The sequence below is a fragment of the Crocodylus siamensis genome, chromosome 2, assembly GCF_052110815.1.
Source record: "Crocodylus siamensis isolate JL-2025a chromosome 2, ASM5211081v1, whole genome shotgun sequence".
Taxonomy (NCBI): domain Eukaryota; kingdom Metazoa; phylum Chordata; order Crocodylia; family Crocodylidae; genus Crocodylus; species Crocodylus siamensis.
Window position 1 is genome coordinate 229,022,031 of NC_143396.1, and position 21,161 is coordinate 229,043,191.

Below are 21,161 nucleotides of genomic sequence, written 5' to 3' on the forward strand. Positions count from 1 at the left end.
CGAAGCGCATTATAGAGCTAGTTCAGTAGCCAAGTTCCATTTCTGTTTAACTTGGGCCTAAATTAATCCATGGAAGGAGCAATAAAAATCTAAGAAACCAAGAGGAAAGCAGGATTCTCACTGAAAGTTTTTGGTATAAAACATTGTGCTGTGTATTTTAAAATGAATTTCACTCAAAAGTGTATTGAACATGTAACAAAACTCACATATTTTGTCCTAAAGAGCCCCTTATTAAAGCCTTGCTTTTCAGTGCCACCATATGAGAGATGAAACATGGCTTGGGAGCTGTCTGCAGTGCCTGATGGTGTGGGCATTCCAGTTGTAGAGGAGAGCACATTCAAACCTTATTAAAGGAGATTTTGTAACTTCATTCAACTGGCCCTGGCAGAAAAATGCTATTTTAGATGAGAGTCTGTTCCAAAAGGTAAAATAATGATATACAGAAAATACAGTTAGTTTAATAAATTCAGTACTTCTTTTTTAAAATCCCTCATCTTTTATATAAAAGTTAACTCTTTTGATTCTTAATGATAAAGAAATATTAATATGAAAAAAAATGCTTTATGCAGGACCCATCAAATAATGCATGCAAAGTCTACATTCTTTCCTCTTTGTAGCAAGAATAAAATGAATTTCCCTCACTGTCACTTGACATTCTCACACTGATGAAACTGTTATAAGTGTTTCTGAGGCTGCTGTTAAGGTCCATCCATTAATCATTCAAATTACAGGTAGGTCTCTTGACACCTAAGATCATACAGTATATCAGAAGATCTGATATTGCTGATTTAAACATTTCATAAGAAATGTCCTATACTTGCAGTATTACTCCCACAAAAGTAAGAACTTCTTTTGTAGTGGCTGTAACTCAGAGCCTCTACACATAAAACATCTAGTATTTGAACTGTAAACAGAAGACCATTGTATTTTGTAGAGTGGCTGCCTACAACCTTTTGTTTTATCACTGTTAGTGCCATTGACCCCAAATCTCAAGATTTGGCAGCTCCCCTATATCATTCTTCAGGTTAGCATGGAGATAGCAAAATATCTGATAATTTTGGACTATCTTTCTCTATTTTTTGACGCTTTACATCTTAACTTTCCTCAAGTTTCCTACAAATGACCTCACTAAAAGTTTCTTGCAACATAAAAAATCATTGAGGTTTCATTTTTATAAACTTGTTATTGAAGTATTTGAATATATGCCAAAACTGTCTGAAAACTACTAGCTCATCTAAACTATGGGTAGTTTTTACTTTTATCTAAACTAAGCATTCTAGAGCTATTGTCTATCTGTCGTGTACTATGTGGTCTAAGATCATCAGACAACAAAATAATAAGCCCCAAACTCACTTTTGTCTTTCTTTAGCTTGATCCACAACTCATAGATGGACACCTCTCATACTTTCTTAGTGCAGCTGGTATGAATGGGCTGACTACCTTATTAGGAGCAAGAGGTAAAGGACATGTGATTCCAGGTGCCAATCAGACAATGGTTGTATCAGCACTGCTGCTGGTTCCTGTAGTTCTTTGGCTGGTCAGGTAAAAAGGAAATGGTGTTTGTCATTCGACTACAGGAATTCAAGTGTGGCAGAGCAGCTGCGGGACCTCTGCCCAGCTGGCGTGGATGTGTACTTTGACAATGTTGGTGGAGACATCAGTGATGCAGTTATCAGTCAGGTGATTGTACCAGCTATCTTGTTTATTCCTCCCCACAAGCAGAGTCTTTATGTGCTGTTTGGAACAATACTGTATTGTAAACCGGACTAAATTCACTTCCAAAGACTACAAAGTCAGGGCAGCTCATACAACTGCTGTGCCTGCTCCCCAGACACCCTTTGGGAACAGGTACGCAGCCCTAGCCCCACTGGAGGAGGAGGCAGAGGAACAGGTCCCTAGAGAAAGTGAAGCTCAACCTACATCACCTGTTCAGAAGAGGCACACCCCGAGGAGGAGACGTAAAGTTCTGGTCATCAGGGACTCCATCCTGAGGGGTACCGATGGTCCTATCTGTTGCTCAGAGCCCTGGTCACAGCAGGTCTGCTGCATGCCCAGAGTGAGGATTCGCAATATCACAGAGACCATCCCTAAAATCATCAAGCCCTCTACTACCCACTGGTTGTGGTCCATGTGGGTACAAATGATGCATCCAAGGGCAAGCCAGATAACATCATGGAGGACTACAGGCCCTTGGGACACCAACTGAAAAAGACGGGAGCCCAGGTGGTATTTTCCTCCATTCTCCCAGTAAGTGGATGGGGTAGGTGTCATGAGGCCTGCATTGACGTGGTTAACCGGCGGCTTCGGAACTGGTGCCATGAGGCAGGCTTTGGGTTTTTTGACAACGACCCATGTTTTTGTATGGAGGACATGCTAGGGTGGGATGGGCTTCACCCCTCCCCTAAGGGCAGACGTATCTTTTCCTCTAGGTTGGCCGATCTCATACGGCAGGCTTTAAACTAGCTTTGCCGGGGGAAGGGGCTGATTCGAGTGCAGAGGATGCTTCACCAGCACACAGGGTGACAAGAGGAAGGGAAGCCCAGGTAAGCATCAACGTCCACGGAGTAGGGGGCCACAACTGTCCTGGGAGGGGTAGGGAGGCACGTGCACCTTCAGGAGGCCTCAAGTGCCTCTACACTAATGCTCGTATTATGGGGAGTAAGAGCAGGAGGAACTGTGCCTCCTGATTGCGAGTAAGAACACAGACTTAGTAGGGCTCACAGAAACCTGGTGGACCCTACCTATGACTTGGCAGTGGGCATTCGGGGATACACCCTACATAGAAGAGACAGGACAGAGAAGAAAGGTGGGGGGTTATGCTCTACGTCAAAGAGCACCTCACATCAAGGATTAGCTTCAGGGTAGAGGAGGGTTGGGCAGAGACACTATGGGTCAAACTACAAGGGGGGCATGGCGAAAGGGACCTTATGGTGGGTGTCTACTACAGACCACCCAACCAGGGGGAAGAGCTGGACCAGGACTTCTCCAGTCAGCTTATGCAGGCAGTTAGGTCAAGGGATGTTATTGTCATGGGTGACCTAAACTACCCAGACATTTGCTGGGAAGAGCAGACAGCCAGGTCCGACTGCTGGCATAGGTTCCTGGCTATATTACAGGACCTTCACCTTATCCAGGAAGTGCACAACCCCACTAGAGGTAACGCCTTACTGGACCTTGTCCTGGCCACGGGGGATGACCTGGTGAGGGGACTGCAGGTCCTTGATCACCTGGGCAATAGCGATTATCACCTGCTGGATTTCACTATCCAACGCAGGGTGTCAAGGGCTTAAACCAAGGCTAATGCCCTTGATTTCAGAAGGGCCAACTTCAATGAGCTTAGGAGACTAATGCTCAGGATGATCTTGGAGAGAATCATCAAGGAGCACATCTGTGGGGGGTCAGCAGGGGAAATCAGTATGGATTCATCAGAGGGAGGTCCTGCCTGACCAACCTGATTGCGTTTTATGACCAGGTGACTAAATCCTTGGATGATGGTGTTGCCGTGGACATAGTCTTTCTAGACTTTAAGAAGGCCTTTGACACTGTCTCTTGCCCCATCCTCATCAATAAATTAAGCGACTGTGGCATTGATGCCTGCACAATTGGATGGGTAAAAAATTGGCTGATGAGGCGCACCCAGAGAGTAGTGGTGGACCGGTTGTACTCAAACTGGCAAGATGCGAGCAGTGGGATACCGCAGGGCTCTGGCCTTGGGCCCACACTGTTTAACATCTTCATCAGCGACTTGGACGAGGGGGTGGAAAGCACGCTGTCCAAGTTTGCTGAAGATACTAAGATGTGGGGCGAGGTGGTCACACTTGAAGGGAGAGAGAGGCTGCAACTAGATTTAGACAGACTACAAAAGTGGGCAGATGAGACTAGGATGGGGTTCAATGTAGACAAATGCAGGGTTCTGCACCTTGGGAGAAGGAAACCACAGCATATATACACGCTGGGGAGTTCCCCTCTTGAAAGCACAGAGGCAGAACAGGATCTTGGAGTCATTACTGACTCCAAGATGAACATGAGCCGCCAATGGCAGACCTCAGCCAGCAAGGCCAGCCAGACTTTGTCATGCATCCAAAGGTGCATCTCAAGCCGGTCCAGAGAGGTGATACTCCCACTCTATGCGACTTTGGTCAGGCCGCAATTGGAGTACCGCATCCAGTACTGGGCGCCGCACTTCAAAAGGGATGTGGCCAGCCTGGAGAGGGTTCAGAGGAGGGCCACCCACTTCGTGAGACGGCAGCAGGACAGGGCCTATGAGGAGAGACTGAGGGACCTGAACCTGTTCAGCCTCAAGAAGAGGAGACTGAGGGTGCCTGGTGGCTGTCTACAAACTCATCAGGGGAGATCAACAGCAACTAGATAGAGCCCTTTTCTCCCCAGCACCACCTGGGGTGACAAGAAACAATGGTAATAAGCTGATGGAAAATTATTACCCCCTGTGTTCCTGAAATGTTGAATGTGACTGCAAGTCAAATTGGTCCAAACTTCTGAAATAAAATCCTATCGGACTGGACTGGTTTAATGCCCCAGGAGAAGAATTTTTCCAGTGTGATGCAGGAGTCTTGAGTTTTATTTCTGTCTTCCTGCTTATCTGGCAAAGGCCAGGGACACTTGGAACCAATGTCTCTCTGATAGGATGACTACCTTATGTTGTTTAGTCTTATTTCTTTCTGGCTGATTCAAGAGCAGCATTTCTGGGCTCCATTCTTAACCAATCTACTGCAGCAACATCATGAGACTTAAAGATGGATGTAGCAGAAACAGGGCTTCTTGTCAATACCTCTGTAAGGGAAGGAATTTGGATTCCTCTACCAGGAAAACCCTTATTAGAAATAATCTTGAATAAGAATTACACAGCTTGAGTATTACATTATTCTTTTTCTTCCTTTACCCATGTCCCCAAAACATCAATCATAAGAGGACAAAATAATCAACATTGGTTGGGGTCTTTTTTCAACCTTTAGTAAAAGAATCTTTCAAAGCATAATCTGAACATGGCTAGATTCAGTCAGGAATTAGGGAAAGAGTTCATTACAATTGCTAAATGACTCCTGATGCGATGCATGCTGACCCCATGCTCCACTTTATACATTGGTAGGATCTGTGACTGATACTGTGGCTTTCAATTGAGTTAGTGGTGGGTAACCCCTTATCTTTTCCTGAGTGGGGAGGACACCGAAGGGGAAAACTCTGTATTTTATTTCCATTCAACAGATCTAAAAAATAAATTCACACATACTAATTGTGTAAAGGACTGCAGGGAAGATACAGTGTTAACTTTACTTTGCATCGCAAACTGAGTATTTGCGCTATTCACACATTCACAGTAAGCATCTGCCTAAAAGTAGCAATCCCTCATGTTTATTATGCTTCCCAGCTAACATCTTATTCAACTGAACATGTGCAATGGTTTTATCCTCTCATTACTGTTGTTTTCTAAACCACCTTGTGACAGCTGAAAATTATGTCTGTGTGATAAAGGTGCTTGCTGAAGGCTCTATGAAGATTAGACCAAGTGTTTTTCTGTCATTTGTTCAGATATTAAGCTACATGTTGTTGCTAAGAGCCTAATTAAAGTCAAATATTAGTAAGGCCTTGTATGTAGTGAGGTCTAGTAAATTTAGCAAAGCCTTGAAGTAGTAGGCCCTGTGTAGTAGTAAAAATTAACCTTATCAAAAGAATGTAAGGTTTGTACTGCTATTGGTCAGTCCTAAGGACAGTATGAAGTAGGGAGAATCTGGATGGCTGTACGTTATCAGCCTAGCTCATAAGTTATAAATTGGCTGGCACATCCAGAAATCATTTAGAAGGAAGACACAGCTCTGTAAAAGAAGCTACTGATTTAGAATCAGCTGTTGACCTGGATTCATGGGCTAGTGGATCTTGAGGAGCCCAAGGACTGAATACCAGGTCCTTCCCGGTACTCTTTGGACAGCGCTGATCGGGGATACCTGACTTCACTGAGCTTTGTGGAAGAGGAACTTGACATACATTAGGCATCAGAGGGGACTGCCAATAACTTGCCGATGCGAATTATTATTGTCTGTCATTGTTTGTATTATTACTTCACGTAGTGGTGTTTTTGTTAAGTTAATAAACCTTTCTTACCTTTCTACCCCCCCGACCACACACCCAATCCTGAACCCTCTGCTGGCAACTGGGACACACCTGCATGCCCTTACAGGTTGAATTGACCATATATACACAATTCTCTTCCCACTTTCTTCTGCAAAAGTAACTGATTGAACAATGTACCTATTACACGATTTTCCAACATATTGTAACATACCTCTAAAGACCTTATGTACCTTGTATGCAGCTAAAGAGGGTGTATGTCTTGTTTTGTGTTTTAAACATAGAATCATATAATAGAATCATAGAAGTAGGGTCGGGAGGGACCTTGTAGATCTTCAAGTCTGACCCCCTGCCTGGGCAGGAGAAAAACTGGGCTAAAAAAACAGATAAATCAGAATAGCCCTGTGGACAGATGTCCCAGTGTAATAGAAATTTACCTTCTCCTCCTCCATTGGCCCCTGAAATAGAAGAAAAATACCTTGTGATATTCTTTGCTTTCCTAATTTCTTCTTCTTTGGCTCTTGCCATCATCTCTGGGGTAAATCAAACACAGAAATCATACTTAATGTTTTCTATTATTGCTATATTTAATGTGGGGAGATTGACTTTGGGTTCACTCTGGGCATGCTTAGGATCATAGGAAAGTAGGGCTACAGAGTTATCTAGCCCAGTCCTCTTCTCAAAGCAGGATCATTCCTGACTAAAACATCTGAGCCAAGTATCTGATTAATCTGCTCTTGAAAATTTCCAGGGATGGATATTCCATCACTTCTCCAAGCAGCCTGTTTCAAATCTTAACCATCCTTTCAGCCTTCCCTTAAGTCATGTTTCCCAGACCTCTAAATTTTGTTATACTCTGCTGGACTCTTTCCAATCTGTCCACATCTTTCTTGAAGTGTGTGGCCTAAAACTGGGCACAATACTCCAGGTAAGATCTCACCAGTGCCAAACAATGGGAAAAATCACTTTCCTTGATTTGTAAATGAAGCTCCTGCTAATACCCAGTATGCTATTGGCTTTTTTGGCACCAAGAGCACACCATTGGCTCATATTCTGTTTATGATCCACTGTAACCCCAACATCATTCTCTGTAGTACTTCAGCTGAGTCACTTTGTATTTTTGCACGCGCTTGTCCTTGTTGAATTTCATCTGATTGTGGACCATTTCTTCATCTTATCCAGGGAACTCTAAATTCTAGCCCTGATCTCCAGAGTAGCGATTCTTAAGAGTTGGGCTCCGGAGTGGCGAGAGATACGCGAGTGAAAGCTCACTGCACTCCTGCTCCCCCAAAGCCCCCCGCCGACCCCTCAGCAGCCGCAGAGCCCTCCACCGACCCCCAGCACAGCCGGAGAAAAGCGGGGCCCATGGTGAGAGGGCGTTAACCCCTTAGTGAGTGGGAGGAGATGGCTGACTGGAGCCAGGCCAGGTCTCACCCCACCCAGGCCCCTACTTTGCCCAGCCCCCCAGGGAGCCACGTGACCGGAGCTGCACGAACAGGCTGTGCTAACAGGCGCGCTTCTCTGCTGGCGCGTGAGTTAATGCCGAGTTCGTGCAGGAGGGTGCACGGGAGGGCTGAGGCCCTGCCTGCGAGCCCCCTAGGGTAGACAGTCTCAGCCATAGCCAGCCTACCAGCAGCTTGACGTGGATGGGCACGCACCACACCCCTCGGGTCCCCTTGGGGTCTACAACCCTTGCCAGCACCTCAGAGATGGCCACCCACCCAGATGGAGCCCATGGTTCCGGGCTCCACGCAGACAGAGCCTCTGGCTCTCTGCTGTGGAGGCTGTCTGTCGCTTTTTCAGGCTCTGGAGCCCGGGAGCATGGCCACCTCCCCTTGCGGGGTCTGCTCCCTACTGGGGTCTCTGGCGCGCCAGCTGAAGGAGCTCCAGGCCACAGTCCAGAGACTGCGTGCCATCAGGGACTGTGAGCAGGAGATAGATTCCTACTGCCAGGCCCTTCTCCCCCGGGAGCTGGAGGGTAGACCGCAGTCTCCCTCCAGGACAAAGGAGGACTCCGGGACCACTCTGTCCAGTCAGGGGCATGGACCAAGGTGATCAAGGGCCCTAAGGCCTGCTGCACCAAGGCCCCTGCCCCACCGGAGCTTAGCAACAGGTACACACCTCTTGCTGCTCCAGCAGAGCCTGCTGAGTTGCCAGCTCCCGCAGGCAACACAGGTTCAACTGCAGCTACGACCCCCGCTCTCCCCAAGACAAAATGTAAAGTGTTTGTTGTGGGAGACTCTATCCTGAGGGGGACTGAGGGAGTAATCTGCCGCCCTGACCCCTTAGCCTGGGAAGTCTGCTGCTTCCCAGGGGCCTTCATCCAGGACATTGCAGAGAGGATCCCTAAGTTCCTCCAGCCCACAGACCACTATCCCATGCTCCTTATTCATGTGGGCACCAATGACACAACTCGGAGCACTCCCAGCAGGGTCATGAGGCACTACAGGGATTTGGCAGCGGGGCTAAAGTGTCTGGGGGCACAGATGGTGTTCTCTTAGACTCTCCCAGTCTTGGGGTATGGGCTGAGGAGGGAGAGGAGGATCCACGTAGTTAACCAAAGACTGCGGCACTGGTGTCATAGGGAAGGTTTTGGCTTTCATGACCACAGCCCGCTCTTTGGCAAGAGAGGCAGCAAGCTACTGGGAAGAGATGGCTTCCACCTCTCTCCCCTGGGAAGGAGACTCTTCGTAGCCAGACTGGCTGACTTGCTCCACTGGGCTTTAAACTAAGCCCATTAGGGTACAGGGGGACTACCGCCACTGCTGGCCCGCTGAGCAACCCTTGCAAAGCCAGCAGGCCAAGGCACTTAAGGGAGCCCACCCTGCCCCAGCCCTGGTACAATTTGTGGCAAGGCAAGAGCCCCCGGGGGACACTTACCTGCCTGTACACAAATGCCAAGAGCTTGGGAAATAAGCAGGAAGAGCTCGTCCTCCTGCTCAATGCAAATAATTATGATGTCATAGGGATAACGGAGACCTGGTGCGACTCCATCCATGACTGGACCATGGGTATAGATGGCTATACCCTGTACAGGAGGGATTGTGTAGATAAAAGGGACGGGGGTGTAGCTCTCTATGTTAAGCAAAGCCACGCGTACCTGCAAGCTGATACTGGCGACCAGGGTGGATGACTGTAGACCCTCTGGGTTAAAATCTGTGGGGAACACGGCACAGGGGACACAATGGTGGGAGTCTACTACAGACCTCCTACTCAAAGTCCTGAGCTTGACCAGTAGTTCGCTCAGGAACTGGCTGAGGCCACATGCAGGACCATGGCTGTTATAGGTGACTTCAATTACCCGGACATCTTCTGGGAGGATCACTCAGCAAAATCCAAGTGGTCGTAAAGCTTCCTTTCATGCATGGATGACCTCTACCTGACTCAAGAAGTCTATGGACCAATGAGAGGCAAAGCACTGCTCAACCTGGTACTGGCTACGGGGGACGACCTAATCGGCAACCTAGCAATCAATGGGAAGCTGGGAGACAGCGACCACAAGTTGAGCACCTTCACTATCTGCCATAATGCTGGCAAGTCAGTCAGCAACACAGAAGTCCTTGACTTTAGAAAAGCTAACTTTGACAGGCTCAGGAGGGTGTCAGTGAGGCCCTAAGGGACCACGACCCCAGGGAGAGGGGAGTTCAGGAAGAGTGGTTGCTCCTCAAGAAAGCAATCCTCAGTGCACAAGCTAAGTATTGCATCTCGGAGGAAAGGCAGCAAGAAGGCACAGCAGGCCCCCTGGCTCTCCAGAGACCTACCAGACCTCCTGAGGCTAAAAAGAAAGGCCTACAAAAGATGGAGGATGGGATTCACCTCCAAAAAGGATTATTCTGCACTGGTCCAGTCCTGCAGGGAGCAAACCAGGAAAGCCAAGGCTGCAACTGAACTCCAACTAGCTTCAAGCATCAAGGACAAGAAAAACTCCTTTTTCAGATATGTGGGGAGCCGGAGGAAAAGCAAGGGCAACATTGGACCCCTGCTGAACCACATGGGGCAACTGACAACTGACACCCAGGAAAAAGCCAACCTATTAAATGGGTACTTTGCGTCAGTCTTTCATCAGTCCCATGGGACGCCCATGCCCGCTACAGGATAGCGAGGTCCAGGTAAGGGAGATCCCCTGCCCTCCATTAATGCTGACCTCGTGAAGGAACACCTTGAGAAGCTGGATACCTTCAAGTCAGCTGGTCCTGACAATCTACACCCCAGGGTACTCAAGGAGCTGGTAAGCATCATAGCCCAGCCTCTGGCACGGATCTTCGAAAACTCCTGGCGCTCTGGTGAAGTGCCCAAAGACTGGAAGAAAGCCAATGTAGTGCCTATCTTCAAGAAAAGAAGGAAAGTGGATCCAGCTAACTATAGGCCCATCAGCCTGACTTCTATCCTGGGGAAGATCTTAGAAAAGTTTATTAAAGAGTCCATCCTTAATGGACTGGCCAACGCCAACATCCTCAGGGATAGCCAGCACAGGCTTGTTGCGGGTAGGTCTTGTTTGACCAATCTCATTTCCTTCTATGGCCAGGTGACCTATCACCTGGACGAGGGAGAAGAGATTGATGTCCTATATCTTGACTTCAAAAAAGCCTTTGATCTGGTATCCCATGATCACCTCTTGGCAAAACTGGCCAATTGTGGTCAAGATCCACTGGCTGGAAAATTGGCTCCGTGGTTGGACCCAGAGGGTGGTAATTAATGGAAGTCAATCGTCATGGTGCCCTGTGACCAGTGGGATCCTCATTATGCCAGGGGGCGTTAGGGGAAACCAGGTCTCTCCCAAACGCTTCTGGTCCCCCCTACTGAGTTTACAGACTGCCACCAGGTCCCCCCTCAGCTTTCTCTTGTGAAGGCTGAACAGGTTCAGGTCCCGCAGTCTCTCATTGTAGAGTCTGCCCTGTAGTCCCTGGATCATGTGGGTGGCCCTCCTCTGGACCCTCTCAATGTTGTCCACATCTCTCCTGAAGTGGGGTGCACAGAACTGGACACAGTACTCCAGCTGTGGCCTGACCAGTGTTGCATAGAGGGGGAAGATCACCTCTTTGGCCCTGCTAGAGATGCCCCTGTGGATGCATGACAAGGTGCGGTTAGCCCTTCCAACCGTGAACTCGCATTGTCGGCCCATGTTCATCTTGGAGTCAATAATGACTCCAAGATCCCTTTCTGCCTCTGTGCTCTCAAGAAGGGAGTTTCCCATCTTATAAGTGTGCTACTGGTTACTACTGCCCAAGTGCAGCACCCTGCACTTGTCAGTGTTGAAGCGCATCCTGTTTTTCCTAGCCCACCCCTGTAACCTATCCAAGTCTTGCTGCAGTCTTTCCCTCCCTACTAGCGTGCTCACCTCACCCCAAATTTTGGTATCATCAGCGAATTTAAACAGGGTGCTTTTCACCCCATTGTCCAAATCGCTGATAAAGAGATTGAACAGCACGGGGCCAAGGACCGAGCCCTGGGGGACTCCGCTGCCCAGGTCGAATATGACCCATCCACCATCACCCTCTGAGTGAGACCCTTCAGCCAATCTGCAATCCATCTGACTGTGTAGGCATCAATGCCACCATCGCCCAATTTTTTAATGAGGATGGGGTGGGAGACGGTGTCAAAGGTCTTGCTGAAGTCCAGAAAGACTACATCCATGGCAACACCTGCATCCAATGTTTTTGTGATCTGATCATAGAAGGCAATCTGGTTGGTCTGACATGACCTGCCCCTAATGAAACCATGCTGGTTGCCCTTGAGCATCATCCCTGAAGCCAGCCCATTGCAGATGTGCGCCATGATCATCTTCTCAAAGAGTTTCCCTAGGATTGAGGTAAGACTGATGGGCCTATAGTTGCCCGGGTCATCCCTCCTCCCTTTTTTAAAGATGGGGACCACGTTGGCTACCTTCCAATCATCCGGCACCTGGCCCGAGCACCATGAGTGCTTGTAAAGTCATGCCAAGGGCCCTGCAATAACCCCAGCTAGCTCCCTCAACACCCTGGGGTGGAGAGCATCTAGACCTGCTGATTTGAACACATCCAGCCCCTCCAGAAGCTCTCCAACCCGGTCCTCCCCAACCTGAGGTCTGGAGGCGTTCCCCTCGAGTCTGTCTTGCATTACGGTGGGGAAGTCCCAGTCTCTGCCCAAGAAAACAGAGGTGAAGAATTGGTTAAAGAGGTTTGCTTTCTCCTCTGGCACAACCACCAGATTGCCCAGAGGATACTGCAGGGGCCCCATATTTCCTGGTGCTTTCTTTATCCTCCCTATATATTTGAAAAAAGACTTTTTATTATCTTTGATTTTGGACACAAGTCCTAGCTCCATGTCCGCCTTAGCTTTCCTGACAGTCCCCCTACAGGCCCGAGCAGAGGAGGTATACTCCTTTTTGGAGATAGGACCCCCCTTCCACCGGGTGTACGCCGCCTTTTTGGCAATCAGGCATTCCCGGACACCCTTGGTGAGCCAGGGGGGCTTTCGGGCACTCCTGTCCCCCTTGCTTTTTGTTGGGATGGTCACCCCTTGGGCCCTGAGTATCGTCTCCTTAAGGAACAACCACTCATCTTGGGCACTGAGTTCCCCTGCCCTTGAGAACCCCAGTGCCTCTCCCATTAATCTCCTCAACTTGTTGAAGTTGGCCCTTTTCATTAATGATGTGGACATCGGAGTCAAAAGTGGACTGGCCAAGTTTGCCGATGACACCAAACTTTGGGGCAAAGCATCCACACCATAAGACAGGCGGGTGATCCAGGCTGACCTGGACAGGCTCAGCAAATGGGCAGATGATAACCTGATGGTGTTTAACACCGAAAAATGAAAGGTTCTCCACCTGGGGAAGAAAAACCTGCAGCATCCTTACAGGCTCGGCAGTGCTACGCTGGCTGGCACTAAGGAAGAAAGAGACTTGGGGTTATCATTGACCACAAAATGAACATGAGCCTGCAATGCGATCCTGCGACTAGTAAAGCGACCAAAACGCTGGCTTGCATCCATAGATGCTTCTCGAGCAAATCCCGGGACGTCATTCTCCCATTGTACTTGGCCTTGGTGAGGCTGCAACTGGAGTACTGCATCCAGTTTTGGGCTCCACAATTCAAAAAGGATGTGGAGAAGCTTGAGAGAGTCCAGAGAAGAGCCACGTGCATGATCAGAGATCAGGAAAACAGACCTTATGATGACAGGCTGACAGCCATGGGACTCTTTAACCTGGAAAAGCGCAGGCTCAGGGGTGATCTGATGGCCACCTATACGTTTATCAGGGGTGATCGCCACTATCTGGGGGAACGTTTGTTCACCAGAGAGCCCCATGGGATGACAAGGTCAAACAGTCATGAACTACTACAAGACCATTTCAGGCTGGACATAAGGAAGAATTTCTTTACTGTCTGAGCCCCCAAGGTCTGGAACAGCCTGCCATCAGAGGTGGTTCAAGCACCTACACTGAATACTTTCAAGAATAAATTGGATGCTTATCTTGCTGGGATTCTATGACCCCAGCTGACTTCCTGCCCTTTGGGCGGGGGGCTGGACTCGATGATCTTCCGAGGTCCCTTCGAGCCCTAAGGTCTATGAAATCTATGAAATTAAGCAGGGTGGTGTAGCACCCTGGAGATCCTTTCACAGGTGCCCTGGGGAGTTATGCTATTTTAACATGGTTAGATGTGCAAAGATGATTTACAGGATTAAATCCAGAAATTTTAAAATAGGAATCCACAGTGTTCAAAATATTCCAATCTTTTGTGATCTTTCTGAGTTCCTTGCAACAGAAGAATTGCTGTATTATTTTTCTGCACTCAAAAAAAAGTGAAAGCAAATAGTTGGAATTTTCTGAAGGGTGCCTCAAGTCTGAAAAGTTTGAGAACCACTGTTCCAGAAGGTCAGCGACTCCACCCAAAATGGTGTCATCTGCAATTTTGCTAAAAGTGCCCTCAAAGTTGTGAAATTGTGAAATTGCCTAGGGAAGTTGTGGAATCCCCATCACTGGTAATCTTCAAGAAGAAATTGGATAAGCAAGGATTGGTCAGGAATTATTTAGGAGTAGCTATGTCTATTTTCCATGCTTCTGTGGTTGCCACACAGGGCTGGGAAGGATTCCCCGCCTGTTGCTACACGTCAGGGGGCAGGGTAGGAGTGTCGCCTACTTCAGAAGCATTCGGTGTTGGCTTCAGCCAAGGCTGTAGATTTTGACTGGTCTGCCAATAGTTCTGCTGGGACCCAGAAGCTCCTGGCTAGAGCTGCTCTGCTTAGGGTCAGAACAATCACTGTATGTGGGTCAAAAAGAAATCTAGCCCTCCTGATCTATTATTTCCCAAATCATTAATGAAGATATTCAACAAAACCAGATCCAGGACAGATCCCTGAGAAATCTCACTTGACAGTAGTCATTGGTGACTATTTGCTGAATCCAACCAGTTATGTAGCCACTTTAAAGTACCCTCTACTTCCTTGGTTTGTTGATGGGAATGTTGAGAGGAAACTGTCAAAAGTCTTGCTAAAGTCAAGATATATCACATCTACAGCTTTCTCCTATCCACAAAGCCTGTCAGTTTGTGACAGAACCTGGCCAAGGGTGGCCATGGTGCCCCCTAGAGGCCAACTTAACTCTGCCCCCTTACTCCAACTTGTCAAAGATCAAAGTCTTTGATTTCGGATGCCGATGGCAAAAGGTCAGAGGCTAACACAGCAAACTCTGTAATTGTAGTCTATCCCTCTGTATTAACAATGCTGTATGCACACACCCTTGTTTGTGCCTCATTTCAAATCACTCGAGCTCCTTACACAAGAGAAACTAACCTTGAATACGTCAAAAAAGATACCGTACCTATAGTAACGAGATTAACTGACTTTAATGAAACTGTAAGATCAGAATAATGTGCTGTGCTCGCCCTCCTGTGACCAAACAGGCTCAGTACCACCCAAGCAAAAAGAAAACTCCCCCTTTTCCTGAAACCTGAGCAGACAAAGAAAACACAATTGCCAGCCCGTTAATTATTCATGCCTGGCGTGTAGTAATTGGCCACCCTGCCAAGTATAACTTTGAAAGAATTTCTGCCCAAAGCGGAGAACTCCACGCACACCCAGGAAACATAATCTGTGAACAGGCCATTCACAGTCATCTTCTCCCCGCCACCGGCTCTTCCCAGGCGTACCCCTCCCTTGCCGGCTCATCTATCTTTCTTGTTTATCTTTCTCGTCAAGAGCTCTTGGTAGTCTGCAGACCGTAGTAACTTGTGTGAATCACTCGGAACCTGTAACAAGCAAGTCTCTTACCTACCCTGTAAATGCTGAGTAACATGATATCTGCATGCTATAACTGAACAAATCAACTCCTCTTCCTATGCTGCAACCATCAGTAGTGTAAGTAAAATAAACCCTTCTGTGTAACCAGTACGCTTTAAGTCACCTGACTCCTACTCGCCATTAACACCCACCTGTCCGATCACCGATCCCTTTCGCGCCAAGCCGGTCGTGCAGACCCAGACTCGCGGGTCAAGGGTACACCGGTCTTCGGGGCGCGACACAACTCTTCAGCATACTGTATTTGTATTCCCTTTTGCAGTATTGCCTGCTACACCTTGCTGCTGGATCCTTAGATCCTGGTGGTGCTATGTGTAGGTTCCTTTCCCTTCCTTAGCTGGACCCTTGGTCCTTCTTGTCACCAGATCCTCCATCCATTGACAAGTTTCTTCTACTAGCTGCCTCATAGTATTCATGCCCTGCTGGTACCAAACTCACCCTCCTAACCACTGGTCATGACTCTCCAGGCCTTATCATCTTGGGGTGCTAACTGAGGTCCTTTTGGACCTAACTGCACTTTAAGGGCTCCAATCATGGCTTCCAGACTCCCCCTGAGCCACACCCGTGCCTCAAGGTTGTTACTTCCAATTTGGTTAATCAGCTTGGGTCCAGTCCTTGTCTGGCTCTGCCCTTAGGGCCCTGGGCCCTTACGCGGCTCAAATATATGGTGCTTCTCAGGCACCCACCTGTGCCTTCCACACCACTCTTATGCCTTCCACAACCTACTCCTCAAGTTACTTAAATAAAAAATGCAGTACACAAACAAAACCTTCAATTTCTAATGCAGTCTTGTAACTTCCCCTCAGTTCCCTTTGTACTGCACGCTCCTAGCTATGCTCTTCTTTGTCCTGGGAGCAGGGCCTAACCAAGTGCCCTGACTCTGGGCTGAGCTGTTAGCCCCTCTGTAAGTCACTGCCAGTGCTGGGGGAGGAAATCACCACTGCTCTGCTGCTGAGAGTCTGCTGCTCCTTGCTGCCACAGTTGGTTGCTGGCACTCAACCACTGGGGGTCTGTTGCAGGGCAGTGGAGTGCCCTGCTCCTAAAGAAGGACAGATGTGGGTTGCCGGGACAACCCCAGAGGTCAGCTGACCGGGAGGGGGCAGGGCCTGGCCTTTATAAACAGCCTAGGCTAAGGCCAAGGGGCAGTTCCCCTCTGGCAGCTGTGAAGGAGAGAGCTTTGCTGGGAGTAGGCAAAGGTGGGAAGCCTGATGACCTGAGCAGTTCATGGGTGAGAATACCAGGCAGAGGAGCCCTGGCAGGGATGGAAATAATGATGAGCCAGAGAGCTTTGGGTTTACGTTTTAAGCCAGGATGTTAGTGTTTGAGTTGGGTTTTTGTGTTACAGCCGAGTAGCTTATGGGTTTGGTTATTGTTACAACCAGAGGACTGGGAGAGGCTATAGGGGTTGGAGGAGGCCTCACAGGAACTCCCCAGTAGCGTGGGGGTTCCTGGTGCCAGGGAGGGCACAGCACTCTGGTGCCAGAAAAGGCACAGCAGTTTGGTGCCGGAGAGTGGCGCGGTGTTTCGGGGTGTCCTGACCCCAGCCCCAGTGGGGGAGTATTGGGAGGAGCCCAGTGTGGGCGCAGGCGAAACGCCCCAGTGGGGAGCAAGACCCAGAGAAGGGGGTCTGGGCCAGGTAAGGCCGAGGCCACCTGAGCCCCGATTGCGTGAGTGCAAGCAAGACCCCAGTGCGGGCATGGGCGCAAGTGCATTGGGAGGAGCCCCAAGCAGAGGCGAGTGCATTGGGAGGAGCCCCAGGCTGGGGCGAGGGCTCGGAAGGGCGAGCGTAACAAGGATAGTTAGACCTAACAACGTCTGGGACATCCAAGAGGCTTGGGGCATGGTATAAGGGGTGGTAGGAACCACGCGTAGCCCTGTGGCGGGAGTACACAGAATCGGCGGTAGACGGGGTACTGGCAGGAGTACTCCAAGGGGCACTGTGCTCAAGTGGGTAAAAGGCAGCCTCCCTTACAATACTTTCACCATCAAAGTCGTGGCGGGCGAGATAACGAGGGTGCATGGACACCCACTTGGCATGGTAGGGGGCGCCAGGAGAGATCACGGCTGCTCCTGGGTCCCCGCCCTGTGACAGGGTCTGATGCTCCTCACTGCCATGGAAGGTTGCCACCACACTGCTGCTAGGGGTCTGCTCCTCTGCCACCACTAGGGGGCTGCTGCTCCAATTTGGGTGGCTCATGCAACCTGTTTTAGACCCTGACATGCTCAGGGATTTCAGCTCTTTCATAAGTTGTGGGCGATACATGTCCATCTGATTATACTTCAGGGATTTATGCACAGAAGCACGTCCCTTGGAAGACTTAATAACACAATGCAGTGCCATCCAAGGAGTACTCCTGTCTGCAGGCTCTCCTGTTTTTCACATAAATACTCTTCATTCTAGAATGGAGGGTCACCCCATTGTAGCCATCTGCACAACTCACATTAAGCTGACCCCTCAGTGACCTTTGCTATTTAAAAAAAACCAAAACATTTTGTGCAACATTTGTGTGCTTGTACACTCCACAGTTTTGGAAGTGAGGGACTATGAAGACAATGGTCTGATCCACGCGGTCCCTTACATTTGCATACCTTACTTCCCCAAACAGTAAAAAGCAGGTCCAAGTAGCCACCAAACCTCTGAATATGCATATTAAGGAGGTATGCAGAGAAGGAGTACACAAAGTTTCCATAATAATAACATAGCAGGTATAACATAAGCAGGTTTACACTAATAATCCTTCAGTCTCAACATCCTCTGTGTGTGTGTGTATGTGTGTGTGTGTATGTATTATATATAAAGCATATATTTCAACATATTAAAAATATATATATTTTCCGTGTGTGTTTGTACACATATTATATAGTATATACAAAATGGATCCCTGTTTAAATTTTTTTTTTTTAAACAGGGATCTGTTTCTAACATTGAACTATATGGACAAACAAGAAGCTTGTGTCCTACAACTCTATCAATGGATCAGAGAGGGGAAACTGGAGGTAAGGACTGAACCTGTGCTTTTCAGTAACAGGACAGTGGTAGTGCATTGGGCAGTCATGACTTCTGTCAGTTGATGCCACCACAGAGACTATGCAGTTGCAGCCACAGCTAGTATTTTTCTACCCTGGCTCCAACAAGTTGGCCCCTGAGGATGCTGCCCTGGTTGCTGTCCCTTATTTATACAACAGCATGTCTTATTTGTTTTGTCCCTTGCTCCCTCCTACCCCCTTGTCCTACAAATGCACAGATCACTGGCATTAAAACATTTGGATAACCTTAATTCCTAAGCCAATGGATTCTCAACCTCTTTAGACTCAAGACACCCCTGGATATACCCAAGGCATCCTTTGGAAAATGCCTTTGCTTGACTTTTGCTCTTTTGTTTTTCCCACAAAAAAAATAGAGCAATTTTTCTGTTGCAAAGAACTCAGAAAAACCGCAACTGTGGATTTCTATTTGAAATCTCTGGATTTATCTTGTGAATTGTGTTTGTAAACCTAACAGTGCTAACATTGTATGGCACCCCATGGCACCCTTGAAAGGCTCTCAAGGCACCATAGGGTACTGTGGCACCCCGGTTGAGAATCATTAGTCTAAACCCTCTATCTTCACAGTTTTGTTTTAAAAAGAAACCTGAATAACAGAAACCAAATGTCACACATGGGTTATACATACTTTTACTCATTTTTATATAAGACAGGTTGTATCTAATTATTTTTTGATTGTCATCTGGAAAATGTTTAATTGGCATTATCCTAATAAATAATTTGTTTTATTCTTCTCTTCTAGATGCTTTTACATTTTATGATGAATGGAAACAATGTTGGAAAACAGATAGTTCTGGTTTCTGAATAAATTTTTGCACTTTTTGTTCAATTGCCCAACAAAAGAAATAAAACTTTATGATCCAGTCTCATTGACTTCAATAGGGTAAAAACCCGGCCCTGCTGAAATCAACAGAAATTTTGCCATTGACAGTAATGATGCCAGGATTTCAACCCAGAGACCCTAACAAATAATTGTTAGGAATTTAATATTGTCCGTGGCACAATGCTAGCTCTGTTTTTCATACTACATCAGAAGACTGAAGGATATATTTTGATACTGTAACACTGACAATATTAAATTCCTAACAAGTCCTAAAGACTGTTTTTTGTGGGATAGGTCCTTACAGGACTTCCAAAGTCTGGTACGATTGTTTGTAACTGTGGGAATGTGTACTCACCGAGGTGTCCTGCTTAGCTGAAATGGCCCTCTTCAGATACAAGACTCTCACCCTCTGGGCTACACACCCCAAACTCGCCTGCCACAACTTTGATGATTCCTGGTTCAGATGGACTGTCTGGCGCATGCACATCCGGAAATGAGACCTTGTGTCTGTCAGGGAGCTAGTGAGGGCTCCTCCACCCCTACACCCTCGCCCGTGCCTCCGTCACAGAAACCTCTCTACGGCTTCCTCTTCTCGTTGGAGTCCACACCTCACCGGAAGTGGTGGAGGAATAATTTGAATGCCGCCGCTGCCTAAAGCGGCGGTACTTGGAGTCCCACTCTCTCCTCGAGCAGGATCCTGCTTCGGTCTCAGGGGCCTTCTTCCATGGGCGTCCTCAGCCTGCCCTCTGGGCCCACTCCGTGGCTCGACGCTGGGAACCCCCTGCCAACTGTCCGCCCGCCCCTTTTGTACTTTTTGGGGCTTTCCTTTGCCCTGCTCCCGCTGAAGCCAGATGCTCTGGCACGTTGCGGTCAACCCATCCCCACTCTGGGTCACCGCCTCTTGCTCGTGCCCCGCAGCAGAGCCTTACTGCTGCCCCAAAACGTGTGGACTCGGCCTCGGGCAGCACGCATCTGCCCCTCCGCTTCCTCGCCTGTCTCTGCCGCATGCTGCAGCACTTCCGCTTCCGCTCCCTGTTCCGGAGCGGCTTTTGAGCTGGAGGCTCCTGCCACACACCTGTAAAAGGTAAATCTTTGCTCCGCCTTCCGGGGCCAAGGCGAAGGCATTCCCGTGGGGGGGGCAGCCCAGCGAGCTCCACAGCCCGCTGATTCACCTGCTCCCGCACAGTAACAAGTTTTAGTGTTTAGTTTTATCATAGAAAAGAATATTTAGAATTAATCAAAATATGTATGTCAACCAAACCAGTCATTAATGTTGCCCAAAAAACCCCAAAATATTTAGAATCCCACTTGGTATTTGAAAGCTAAAGTGAAGGTGCAGCAGAGAATACTTCTGGAAATGTAAAATCCTATCAAAATACGCATGGGAACTGAAAATAAAAAGTGTGGGTTTTTCAGAAAAATGAACATAAACTTTCCCTTAGTCAGATTTATCATTGTCCCCAATTTAAAAAAAAAATAAAATAAAAGCAGGAACAGATTAAGTAATGTATGCTGCCCTGATCATAAGTCTGCTACCATTCTCAATTTTGCTTTGGAGTAGCTGTTTACTCTGTTGAAACCAGCTCTCAGGACATAGCGACCAGGCTTTATAATAATACCTACTTAATGCAACCAGCTGGGAAGAGCTAGCTGTGTCCTCTTACAACAGACTAAAGTCTGGGGTAAATTACATGATGGTAATGATATCATATTTCCACATTTTTGAGTGATTACTGTACAACATAATTTAGCAGGAGTGAAACTGGGCAAATACCTTAAATAGAAGAATGGAACAGCAGTAACAGTAAAAAGGAGGCAATTAGATGGTAGTAGTCATTCTAACAACAGTTGGTTTTAAGTTCTCTCTGTTTGTAATAGTTCTTAGTACCTCAAGCAAAGGAGACTAACTGTGATAACCTTACTGCAAAATTCTGAT

At 47.9% G+C, this 21,161-nt stretch overlaps 1 protein-coding gene and 1 pseudogene across 1 annotated transcript in view; one reads left to right on the plus strand and one right to left on the minus strand.

The window, feature by feature from the left end:
• MIDEAS (mitotic deacetylase associated SANT domain protein) overlaps positions 1-21,161 on the minus strand; it is a 155,727-nt gene that overhangs the window by 129,952 nt on the left and 4,614 nt on the right. The gene's annotated exons all lie outside the window — the stretch shown is intronic.
• Positions 274-19,210, plus strand: LOC149871820 (prostaglandin reductase 2-like; annotated as a pseudogene).